This window comes from Delphinapterus leucas, chromosome 12 (genome assembly GCF_059928025.1).
Source record: "Delphinapterus leucas isolate spDelLeu-1000000601 "Yukka" chromosome 12, BTC_Dleu_Yukka2, whole genome shotgun sequence".
Taxonomy (NCBI): Eukaryota; Metazoa; Chordata; class Mammalia; order Artiodactyla; family Monodontidae; genus Delphinapterus; species Delphinapterus leucas.
Window position 1 is genome coordinate 71,547,896 of NC_143140.1, and position 13,445 is coordinate 71,561,340.

At 38.2% G+C, this 13,445-nt stretch overlaps 1 protein-coding gene and 1 long non-coding RNA gene across 17 annotated transcripts in view; both read right to left on the bottom strand.

Annotated features, from left to right (window-relative positions):
* NHSL1 (NHS like 1) overlaps nucleotides 1–13,445 on the bottom strand; it is a 336,607-nt gene that overhangs the window by 296,453 nt on the left and 26,709 nt on the right. The window lies entirely within an intron of this gene.
* On the bottom strand, nucleotides 82–13,445 carry LOC149747897 (uncharacterized). Its single transcript, XR_016395238.1, has 2 exons — nucleotides 10,364–13,445; nucleotides 82–9,204 (listed from the first exon to the last, which is right to left on the bottom strand). It is a non-coding gene; the product is annotated as an uncharacterized LOC149747897 (long non-coding RNA).

Below are 13,445 nucleotides of genomic sequence, written 5' to 3' on the forward strand. Positions count from 1 at the left end.
TTTTACATAACTAGAACAAAAATATCTTAAAATCTGTATGGAGACACAAAAGATCCTGAATAGCCAAAGCAGCCTTGAGGGAAAAAAGCGGAGCTGGAGGAATCAGACTCCCTGGATTCAGACTATACTACAAAGCTACAGTAATCAAGACAATATGGTACTGGCACAGAAACAGAAATATAGATCAATGGAACAGAATAGAAAGCCCAGAGATAAACCCACACACCTATGGTCAACCAATCTATGACAAAGGAGGCAAGGATATACAATGGAGAAAAGACAGTTTCTTCAATAAGTGGTGCTGGGAAAACTGGACAGCTACATGGAAAAGAATGAAATTAGAACACTCAATAACACCATACACAAAAATAAACTCAAAATGGATTAGAGACCTAAATGGAAGACCGGACACTGTAAAACTCTTAGAGGAAAACATAGGAAGAACACTCTTTGACATAAATCACAGCGAGATCTTTTTTGATCCACCTCCTACAGTAATAGAAATAAAAACAAAAATAAACAAATGGGACCTAATGAAACGCAAAAGCTTTTGCACAGCAAAGGAAACTATAAACAACACGAATAGACATCCCTCAGAATGGGAGAAAGTATTTGCAAACGAATCAATGGACAAAGGATTAATCTCCAAAATATATAAACAGCTCAAGCAGCTCAATATTAAGAAAACAAACAACCCAATCCAAAAATGGGCAGAAGGCCTAAATAGACATTTCTCCAAAGAAGACATACAGATGGCCAAGAAGCACATGAAAAGCTGCTCAACATCACTAATTATTAGAGAAATGCAAATCAAAACTACAATGAGGTATCACCTCACACCAGGTAGAATGGGCATCATCAGAAAATCTACAAGCGACAAATGCTGGAGAGGGTGTGGAGAAAAGGGAACCCTCTTGCACTGTTGGTGGGAATGTAAACTGATACAGCCACTATGGAGAAGAGTATGGAGGTTCCTTAAAGAACTAAAAATAGAACTACCATATGACCCAGCAATCCCACTACTGGGCATATACCCTGAGAAAACCATAATTCAAAAAGACACATGCACACCAATGTTCATTGCAGCACTATTTACAATAGCCAGGTCATGGAAGCAACCTAAATGCGCATCGACAGACGAATGGATAAGGAAGATGTGGTACATATATACAAGGGAATATTACTCAGCCACAAAAAGGAACGAAATTGGGTCATTTGTTGAGACGTGGATGGATCTAGAGACTGTCATACAGAGTGAAATATCGTATATTAACGCATATATGTGGAACCTAGAAAAATGGTACAGATGAACCAGTTTGCAGAGCAGAAATTGAGACACAGATGTAGAGAACAAACGTACGGACACCAAGGGGGGAAAGTGGCGGGGGGTGTGGGTGGTGGTGTGATGATTTGGGAGATTGGGATTGACATGTATACACTGGTGTGTATATAATGAATGACTAATAAGAATAATAAATAAATAAATACACTAAAAAAAAATGACACAGATGAACTTATCTATGAAACAGAAACAGGCTCACAGACATAGATAACAGACTTGTGGCTGCCAAGGGGGAGGAGAGGTGGCAGAGGGATGGAGTGGGAGTTTGGCGTTAGCAGATGCCAACTACTATATATAGAATGGATAAACAACAAAGTCCCACCGTATAGCCCACGGAACTATATTCAATATCTTGTGATAACCATAATGGAGGGAATTCCCTGGCGGTCCAGTGGTTATGACTCGGCACTTTCACTCCTGTGGGCCCAGGTTCAATCCCTGGTCGGGGAACTAAGATCCCACAAGCCGTGCAGCGTGACCCCTCCCCCCCCCAAAAAAATTTAATAAATAAAATAAACCATATTGGAAAAGAATATAAAAAAGAATGTATATATATATATGTAGAACTGAAACACTTTGCTGTACAGCAGAAATTAACACAACATTGTACATCAACTATACTTTGATAAAAAATTAAATTTAATTTAAAAATTAAGTGTCCCTTATTCGTGGCCACATGCCTCTAGCCTATGAAGATTTGGAGCCCCTTCCTACTCCTATCCAGAAAGGTAACCCCTCAGTCTCTGCTCCCACCTCCTCAGGGACGGTGGGCCATCACTGCCTCACTCTTTACTATATCGTTAACATCTCTTAATATTTAAATGCTCCCTCCATACGAAAAGGCTCTTTTTTAATGGAATTACAGCTGAGCTTTTTGATTAAGTAGCCTAACTCAATGCCACCACCATCTTACTCCCATTTTCCCTCAGCTGACGACAATTTGACCTCTACTCCCTCCGCTCCAAATAACTGCTTTTGAGAAGGTCTGTATCTTCCTAACTGCCAAATCCAAACAGATATCCCTGACACCTCACAGTGATTCCTCTGGGACTTCCTACTCCACTGACCACTCTTCTCTCCTTCCTGAAACTCCTCCCATGGCTGTATTATCACCGTCTACTTTTCTGTTAGTTGGTCTCAGTCTACTTTGGGATCCCAATTTCCACTGGCTATCCCTGAAATTAAGTTTTCCCTAGGGCCTGCAGTCTGCCTTTTTCTCATATCGTATAAACTCTCACTGAGCGATCTCTCTACCACATAGCTTCAAGTACCACCTACTCTCTGAGTGCTTCCAAATCAAATTCCCAGCTCAAATGTACTGGCTTATTGGCTACCAACACATTCAAACAGATACCCTGCAAAGGTTCTTCAAGCAATAAATTTATTCATTTTTCTCTCAAAATAGCACCCGTTCCCTGAACAGGCTATGTGCTCTCACCTCTGAGAGCTTGGTATGTTTCTTCCCCTGAGACACCCTGCCCTTGACTAGCTATGGGTAGACTACATTCTTAACCCCCTTCTCATTCATCCACCTACCACCATAGACACTTTATTTTTCTTTAAAAAGAGACACTTTTCTAGCCTCTCTTGCAAGCTATCTAGGGCTAGCCAATTAACCCAGTTCTTGTCAACAAGACATACAGAGAAGTCTTCTGAGGGGCCATGGGCAAGGCTTTTCTAGGAAAGAAAAAAACACTTCTTAGAAGAAGGAAGAAAACATAAGATAGATGTTCTCTCTAGCTGCCTGGCCTCTAGCGCTCCCCACAGTATCCTGCCTTTACACAGTTCTGTAAGGACAGAATGTCTAAAGCAGCAGTTTTCTAGAATTATTGCCTCTGAATAGCTAAGAAAAAGGCAATATAATATCCCTAATCACAGAGCTGAAAAAGGACTTATAATGAGAATATATAAAGAACTTCTACCACTCAATAATCAAAAGACAAACAACCCAACAAAAATAGGCAGAAGGCTTGGACAGGCTCTCCTCGAAAAGACACATACAAACGGCCGATTAGTAGATGAAAAGGTAGTCAATCTCAAGGAAGTGAACATTCAAACTACAATGAGATATATCTTCATACATAATAAAAAGGTTAAATTAAAAAGAATGACAACAGCAGGGATGGCAGCAGCTAGAATTCTCATACATTCCAACCACTTTGGAAAAATTTGTGGTACTTTCTTATAAAGTTTAGCATTTACCAATCCTTTGACCAACGAATCCCACTCATAGGTATTTACTCAAGAGAAACGAAACTGTGTTCAACGAAAGACTTATATACAAATATTCACAGCAACTTTATTCATAATAGTCCAGAACTGGAAATAATCCAAATGTCCATCAACAGGAGAATGGATAAGCAAACTTAGGTACGCTCAAACACTGGGATACTACTCAGCAATAAAAAGGAATGAGCATTGGCATATGCAACAGCATGGGTGAATCTCAAAGATATTACACTTAGTGAAAGAGGCCAATTCTACAAAGAATGTATATTTCTCCTCAGGATATAAGACTAAAATGAGCAGTTAGTGCTTTACAAAGTACATTCTCTAATGCTTTACTGGTTTATGCATGAAATTTTTTTCTAAAAAAATCACTGAAATCAGAGTCAGAAAGAGACAGTTTAAAGGAGTGTAGAACTTGAATACACCCTTACAATATGGGCTTGACTTGAGGTAGAGAAGATGAGGAAGAACGACGTGAGCAGAAAGACTGGGACACACGAAAAGCCGCAAGTAAGGAACGGAGACGAAACAGATAAGGTTGTGCGTAGTCTCCACTGACTGGTTTAGGAATCATGGAAAGTTAAACTGAATAAGGAAGTAAGAGGGTTCCAGATTATAGCGAACCATGAAGTTTAGGCAAAGGACTTCGGACGCGGTAACAAAGAGCCAATGTAAATGTTTTAAGAAAATGAAAGAAGGGGTATGGCGATGCTTTAGGAAATTTATTCTAGCAGCAGTGTAGAGCGTAAAAGAGAAGTGGGGGGAGCGGAGAAGAGGGAGTAATTAGTGGGGAGATCCAAAAGGGGGCCGAGCACAAGGAGATAAAGGCTGTGGGCCTGCAAGGGAAAAATAATGAAGAGGAAACTCAAGGGTTCAAAGAAAGACACTATAATTAAAGGGTAATCATTCTCAAGTATTTTACTCTAAGATTCTTTTAAATACTGGATCTGCTTCATAAACGTACTCATCAAACACTTAAGTGGTTATTTTCAAAAGGCTGACGAGCAGGGTAAGGACAGGTAAGCTTAACACATTAGGTAGAAGACGAGTCAGAGATGAAAGCAAATCAAGCCGAAATAGCTCCTGAGTGAGATGCTGGGTTTTTTAAAATTAACAGCAGCTACCATTTATTGAGTCTACTGTACGTCAAGCACTAAACTAGGTATTCTGCAGACATCGCCTTCGTTCTTCTCAATTCTGAAGGTAACATCAGTTCTATATTTTATAAATGGGAAAATTGAGTCTCACAGAATCAATTCACCTGAATGAGGGCACATCTTTAAAAGTGGTAGGGCCAATATTCAGACCCATACTCATTTACATATGTTTAAAAACACATGTATGTAAGATGGAGATGTGCCTATATTAGCACCTCGTCAGCCCCTGGCACAAAGCAGGCCCTAAACAATATCAAAATTAAAAAAGATAAAATCAAAATTATGGTATAATTAGGTACCACTTTAACAGAATCGCTTACACTTTTAATAAGAGGTAAAACGTATTTTTCAAGTTTATATGTATTCGTCGTTTAAAAAAGGAGATCAGAACAAGAAGGCAGCAAAAAATTTCTCAAAAACTTATTTTCATATTGTAATATGCAATAAGAAGCAACATCTTCCAAAGTGTCAGGTGATCAGTTTAAAAATCCATCTGGACTGAAAAGCTGAAAATGCGTAACACACAAAACAATGTTTTTAAAAGGGAGACACAGGCATTACTGTGTTGTTATTACTGTTATTAATTCAAAATCTGATTTTGATTTTGAGGAATAGAGACTGAGATAAGGAAGTAAGGTGGCAGAGAAAATGAAGATGAGACAAAAGATAAATTATTACTTTTTAAATAAAAAACTGATGTGTTTTCTATATAAGTATATAAATATTAAAGTTCATCTTCCAGTTAAAATTCTGCTTCTAGATGCAGTTAATATCTGCAGAGTACTTACTATGTATAGACACAGATTTCAGGAATTTTACATACTTCAACTCCTTTCATTCTAATTATCTGATTTATATGGTCTCTAACCTTGGATACAAGGTCAATGACCCTAAACATCTAAAAGGCCTCTGGGGCCTGATCAGGAATTCTAGAACAACAGTTACCTGTCACTAAGGTACTGTATGATTTACATAGGGCCTCAAAACCATAAAGGAGAAATGTTTGAAGATTGTATCTTATAATGTGGTTCTATTCTAGTAATTTCTCTTTTTAGTCTTATTTTATTTGATGATAGGATAATATAATGCTCATTTCCAATAAGGTTCACAAATGCTAGCATGATCTAGCAGCAATCTGGACCAAGTTTAACCATCAAAGCATTCCTCAGAAGCAGCAGGCAGCCTGTACCCCGCTCAGGCCCTCTCCCACCCCTCTCTTTCCTCCCCTACCCTTCCTTCTGCCAGGAAGCCTCTCCTGCCCCGCATCTTCCAGACTCACTCCCTCACCTCCTCCAGCTTTGCTTAAAAGTCACCTTAAAGAGGCTTGCTCGGCTTATTTAAAATTATAACCCATTCTCTCTCCTTGATTTCCATTACCCACCTTGCTTCACTGTTTCCATAGCACTCGTCACCTTACAACCTACTATAGTATCTCCTTTTTGCCGTTATTTTCATTGTTTGTCTGCTCCCGTACTACGCGGCAGACTTCCCCAGAGCAGGGATCTTGGTCTTCTTGTTCACCATGACACCTCAAGAATTTAAGAGGTATCTGGCATAAAATAAGTGCTCGAGATATATATATAGCTTAATTTTTTAAAAAATGAAGTATGATATATATGATATGATAAATAAGTGCTCGATATATATACAACTTAATTTTTTAAAAAAATGAAGTACGATATATTCTGAGCAAAAAGGTAAACCTAAAACCAAAACGTCTTTATATTCTTTCAGGTAGGGGGAAATGTTAAATACAAGCAGTTAACAGAAAATCCTAGTAAAGTTCCCAAGAACCTAAAGTTTCCCTCTTGTCATGCAATTATAGAGATACAAAAGCCTTTCCAATGCATCTTTCTTCCTCAAGCACCTTCCAACTCAGTAATTCCAGAAACATCGAAACATTCCTAACATTCCACATAAATCCCTTGTTACACAGGGTTTCAGCAGGGAATTATAAGAAAATCAACCATGCCAATATTTTTAACCCTTAACTCCAAATGATATTTTGTAAGCATTAGAAACTGTATATTGAAAAGACTCAGCGTATTATAGATACTTGAATTAAAAATAATTATCAATGCTTTAACAGAATTGGGGTAGAAAAAAATCAGTGACTATCCACTGAGGAAGAAGTAGGAAACTGTGACATAATCCCTCACCATAAGCTGCCAATCTGGGACTGTTAGCCTACTGCCTAGACCAGCAACTCCTGGGGGGGAAAAAAAAGTTGACTAAAAAGCTAAATTCATTCATTCAAAACATAATTTGAGTGTAGAGTTAGAAATGCTAAGATCTGTCCTAGGTTCTGGATTTTACAGTCTTGAGCAAATAAGACATGATGCCTTTGTGAAGCTTACAATTTTGAGAGAAAATGTTTCTCTATAAAATTACTTTTACACGATCACACAGATTAATGCCAAGAGGGAGGGAACACTGGTGTATTCAAATGTACACTGCTGGAGCCCATTAAGAATTTTAATTAAAATGGAACATACTACATCGGGAAGAAAAAAATTATGAAACAGGAGAGGGCTTGGATGTGAATGTTGTCCTTCTTGTGTCAAAATACTGATTCCCGGCTTTAGAAAATATCTGTGATGAAAGAATAAGACCTTGGCTCGTCGTCTGTATCCACTAGGGAGCAGCATTTAAGTGCCAGCCTCTCTTTTTTGTACTAATCACTCAAGAAGAATGAGTCACCAAAGGACCAGCACTGGTTACCAAAGTGAATATATTTTGTTCTGTAGTTTCCTGTCCCAGGGGCAAAAATATGAAACAAAACAAAACAAAACAAAATGGAGCAACGTACAGCACAAAATATTCAATTCAAGGCGTCATGCCAAGAAAACAACAGAAAGTTTTATACTTGAGCCAAAGGCTTCTTGGTTTCTTTTAAAAATTTAAATCGTGACAATTATCTTGATGTTTCTTGATGAATCAAGTCTGTCCACGGAACAAAAGCTTGCTCGGGAGTTTTGTGTACTCTGTGGAATAATTATTTCCTAAGCTTATTCACTTTTTTAAGAAAGCAGCTTACAGACAGATTTAGAAGCTAGTGTGGCTTGAGTGAAAACATTTGTAATCAGTCAACCTACAGAGGTATTTAGTTTGAAACATCAATTGAAAAGAAAAGGATTCTGAGAAGAAAAGGAACTTAATGCATCCCATCAAAAAAATAATATTTTTATGGCTTCCCTGGTGGTGCAGTGGTTGACAGTCCGCCTGCCGATGCAGGGTACACGGGTTTGTGCCCCGGTCCGGGAAGATCCCACATGCCGCGGAGCGGCTGGGCCCGTGAGCCATGGCCGCTGAGCCTGCGCGTCCGGAGCCTGTGCTCCGCAACGGGAAAGGCCACAACAGTGAGAGGCCCGCGTACCACAAAAATAATAATAATAATAATATTTTTAACGTTCTTACTTACATTTCTCTTCCAACTTTGCGGTCTAAGTTGCTGCCAAAATTTTCAAAGTCATCAATACTTTTTAGAGCTTGTATTTAATAACACCACTGAGTGACAGTCAAGTCTCTCCAATGGCTATTTTATTCTTTCCCTCTTGATGTAACTATATTAGTAAACAGCACACAGTACATTGATGAATCTATGTTAATAGCTGATAAGCAATAACTTATATTTTACTTTTCTAGCATGTAAATACAAATTATTGCTAAGTAGCTATTAAAATGCATTTTTCAAATCTCAGGGTGTTTTCATTTATCTACTGCTGCAAAAGCAAACCACCCTAAAACCTAGTGGCTTAAAGAAACAATTGTTTTATTTGCCGGCGATGCTGCAATCCAGGCTGGGCTCAGCTGGGCAAGTCTTCTCTTCAGCTCATTTTGCCAGTCATCACAGGAGGCTGCATTGAGCCAGCAGGGGCCAGCTAAGAAACTGGAAGGGCCAGGCCCCTCTCTTTCCAGTAGTCGGAGGGCCTCTCTCCCATATGCCCTCTTCCTTAGGGTCTCTGGACTTCTTAGATGTAAGTAGCGGGACCTCTTAAAGCTTAGGTCTGGAATTTACAGTGTGACTTCTGCTGATTCTGTCAGCTACCTCTCAGACCAAAACCACATTCAGAGGGAAGGGCCACACCATGGTGTAAATACTGGTAGGAGCTGTTTATTGCACTCCCCAATGTAACAGACCATCAGGGCAACTTACAGTCCACCTTCCAAACTTACACAGTAATTTCTTTGGGTTAGTGCCATGCAAGAGGAAAGAATTTTTTTAAAAAAAGCTTTCAGGCAAAATAATTGAAAGAGAGGTACTACTAGATGAGAGTGGTAGAGGGGGTGGAAGGTAAGGTGAATATAATCGACCACAAAATAGCAAAACTGAACAAATTTGGTGTAAAAACTGTACCTTGATATATTCTGGTTTTTTTGAAATCATCAAACTGGTTTACTGGTAAATTAAGAAGGAGTTGCACACAGAAGCTTCTTTAGCCATTACTTATTACGTATCACATAATCCTCAAGGAGCTGAACAAAGAGAATGACACACCAGGTTATTACAGCAAAGTGTATTCACTACACCCTCATCGGCAACTAGGATGACAGTCAGGCTACCAAGCAGAGTGAGTGGGGAGGCAACAGCAAGAAGTGGCTCAACCTTTATATCCAGAACTCCTCACAGACCACGACAGCCTGCAGGGGATGTGGGTTCTGTAAGCTTCTTCTGGCCCCTCACTGGGAAGGCACTAGAGATAGCCTCATTCAATAGACCATTTCCATGCAATAGCGTTACTTCTTCAAGTCAAAGAAGCCATTCTGAAACTTGAAGCTCTACGGATCTTCCAATAATTAAACCTAAATATGATATAGATCTCTATTTCCTTCTATAAGGCCACTGAGAAAAAACATGGAATTCTATTTCTGAAAGGTTTTGTGTGGGTCTTGTTTAATTAGAGCAAGTTAGATCTGTTTGTAACACGATTGTTTTAAATTGCCTCATAGTTTGAGCACACGCAACAAAACTTGTCTGTTAAGCCTACACGTGCCAAGGAACTTAACGTAATACTTGATATTTTCAAAGAAAAAAACTGTATAAACTACAACTGACTTTTATTGGCATTTCTTTAGTTTTTTCTAAATGCTCACTAGTCCTTTTACTATTTAAATTTGGGGAGGGCATCTTAGAAAAAGAAGAGAAAAAGTAAAAAATTGTTGAGTAGCGCAAATAATACTATTCGAAGAAACGCACAAAATAGGTTTTCCTAAATTGAACATACAGGGCATAATGTGTTATGACATTAGCTTTCGGTTTTTCTTTCTAAACATCTACTAAAATGACACTATTTCTGCAATATACAAGATTCTTTCATCAAGCCAACTGGTCAAATGATCATTTACATCATTTTAAATTCTGACACAGGTTACGAAATAGAAGGGCTAAAGGAGAAACAATGAAGCATTAACACTCACTCACATCACCTAAACCTTGTCTTCTCTTTCTTGACGCTGCAGCTTCTTTAGATGAAAGGTAAATGGAAAGGAGTGATTTTCAAGGAGGAGGAAGAACAATAACATGGTTCTGTAAGATAACTATAAATTCATCTCAAGAATCTTCTAACTAACGAAGTCCCATAAGACGCTTAACAGGAATCTCAGTCATTATAATCACCACTGACAAAGTACTTACTCAAGCAAACTTTCTGTTAAGTCAGTAGGAGATGCTGATCCAAAATCACACTAGGTATCAGATGCCTTGGTACCACTGAGCAAAACTGAGATGGACAGAGAAATGCATGCTCTGCTCCTGGGATGCCATCACATAGACAGGATTAGATTGAATAAGAATATGTATAAAATTATTTTCTGAAAGTAACATTGTAAATCAACTATACTTCAAAACAGAAGTGTGCTTACCAATAAATAAATTAAATAAAATAAAATAATTTGAAACCTTTTGAGGGGTTAAAAGATTTTACCTAAATTTAAAGTAACACAATTAAGTATACTCAATGTCAACACTGCCTCTCCATGCTTCATATGAACAAGAGAGAACATTAGTACCCAATAATATCATGTGGTGGTTGATAGTCCTTACAGAACTTTCACTTCCATCTTCTTTGGTTTGTGAAATAAGATTTCTTATCTAGTGTTTATATTTGCCAAAAATGTATCAGCAATACCTCATAAAATTTGAAAGAAATTAATTTATGACTGTACCACAGAACTGTAAACACACCAGTTTTCTAACATCACTATTTACAAATCCAGAAAATAAGTTTCCACTCATATCATTTTTTATGAAGATGCAATTATTGAATAAGAATAATTCAAGTAAGAACATTAAAACTGGTAGAGGCAAAGTTAATGAAAGATATAAGCACTTGGGAAACATACAGTACAGCACAAAATAGTCGTCATCATTATTGCTCTGCAAATGATGGAAAACACCCACCTATAAAAGGGAAGAAACACAAAAGTGTGGGTAGAATTTCTAACAGAAAGGCTATCATTTGCCCATATGTCTCACACTTTAGAAACAGGAACAGCTGCCAGGTAATTAAATACACCCACATGCAGTGTCCCATTGCTTTTTTTTTTTTTTTAATTTTAATTACCCCCTTTTATTATAATCACCAACACGTAATTTTCTAAGCGACGCATTTAAGATCAGCACTGGAATTGAGGGAAGCAAAACAGTCAAAATTAGTTCAAGCCACCACTCTTGGATGATCAGTTGCACATGTGCTGCTCACAGGGCAAAACTGTTGAGTGTCAAGATTTCCCCTGCATATTCTTGCCTGCGTAGCAGCGCAGCTACTGCAGAGTAAAGAGCAGGGACAGCACTGGAGTGCAGATAAATTACATTGCTCAGTGAAATTAAGTTTAGCATGGTGTAACTCATCATTTCTTCTTCCTGCACCCAAGCCGATTTGGCTTTCCACACCCATTATATCTCCAAGTCCAATTAGGTGACACGCCTATCTTTAAGCATTTAAGCCCCTCTGAAAGCCTTAGTCTTTAACCTTTTATAAGTATTGATACTATTGGAAATTTATTTTTTAATGCCACAAACAAGTATGAAAACTTCTTCCTCGGTTAGGACAGAAATAAATCGTGTCCTGAATAAATTTTTAAAGCTAAGATTCTCCTTACCAGAAATCCTCAACCCAGCGATATTTTACATCACAGTATAGCACTCAGACATATTAAAGAGGCATATATACATGTATTTAGGCACAGACATATTCAAAACACATTCTAAAATACTCATTGAATAAGTTTCATGAAACATGCCTTACCTTTACTGTATATGAGACCCTCCAACATTTTCTATTCTATTTCTTTTTTTATACTGCTTATGAGCCCTAATTTGGTTTTACCAACCCACTGACTGGGGTAGCAACCAGATTTTGGAAAACACAGCTCCCTCTATACAAGTACCAATTCATAGCTCTTCATAAAAATCACTCCAGTCAGTATTGGTATGACACTCCCAGCAGATGAGACAAAAAAGACACTCCAAAGAGGTGACTGACTGGTGAACAGGGCTGTTTCTGAAACATGAATGAAACAGGCAACGGGATATTCAGAGCAGATGAGCACTGACTGCGCTTCTCTGAAAGCAAATCAGTTGCTTATCACCATATTGAAAGGACTCTGTAACAGGAGTTTGGACAGGAAAATGGAAACTTAAACACGACTTTATTTTTTCTCATTATGTAGGCAAAACGTTTTAACTGATGATATCTCACGTTGAAAAGGATGTGGGAGAATGTGCGCGCTGTTATTAGGACTGTAATTTTGTACAGCGGTTTGGGAGAGCGATTGGGAGCATATAAGTAAACTTTAAACATGCATACCCTCTCGACCCAGCAATTCTTCTAGTAATTTGTGCTAGGCTCTTACAGATGCACAGACACGTGTGTGTGTGTGTGTGTGTGTGTGTGTGTGTGTGTGTGTATGTTTAAAGACACTGACCATCGGGGAGGGAATATTTATGGTATAATCACATTTTTTTAATTACATAAAGAAATGTGAAAAAGACAAGGTATTTCCATGGCACTGTTTCTCCATGGGATGCTACTGGCAGTCTGGCCAGGATACTTTGTCGTAAAAAGCCCCCACATATTTAAAAATACTCCCTAGGGGAGGGTGGCACCATATTTGATTGAGAAAACCACTATTCCATGTGTACTGTGGGGAAAAGAATCAAAAAAAGATGCTACGAGAAAGAAAAACAAAGCAAGTTGCAGAACCACACATAGAGTACGACCGTAACTATGTGAAAATGAATCAGCCACACTGGTGTGTGCGCATGTGAATGCAGTCAGTTTGGGTACCTGTGAAGGGATTTACAGATCCTGCCCTATGAGCCCCAATATTGTTTGATTTTAAAAAGAAAAGGAATTTCTTTCTGTATTTGTGGTTTAGTTTCTTTAGGTTAACAATATTTTATTTGGGGAAACTAAACTTCATTATATATTTAGACACCTTCAGTGGCTCCTTTCAGAACTAGGACTGAGTAGAGCCTGGGAAAGATCCATAAAACCAGGAAGGAAAGAGAATAAGAGGAATGAACATGCTTCTAATGACATGCTTGAGTCATAAAAGTCCTCTTCCTTTCCTATTAAAGTGACAAGATCCTTCTTTACTATGTTAATTAAACATACATAAAAAGACAATTAAAACGTGGAAACTGAACAACAACATTACTTGACTTTTAAGTCCACCTTGTTGCTCTCTTCCCACAATACGCGTTAAAATATGAC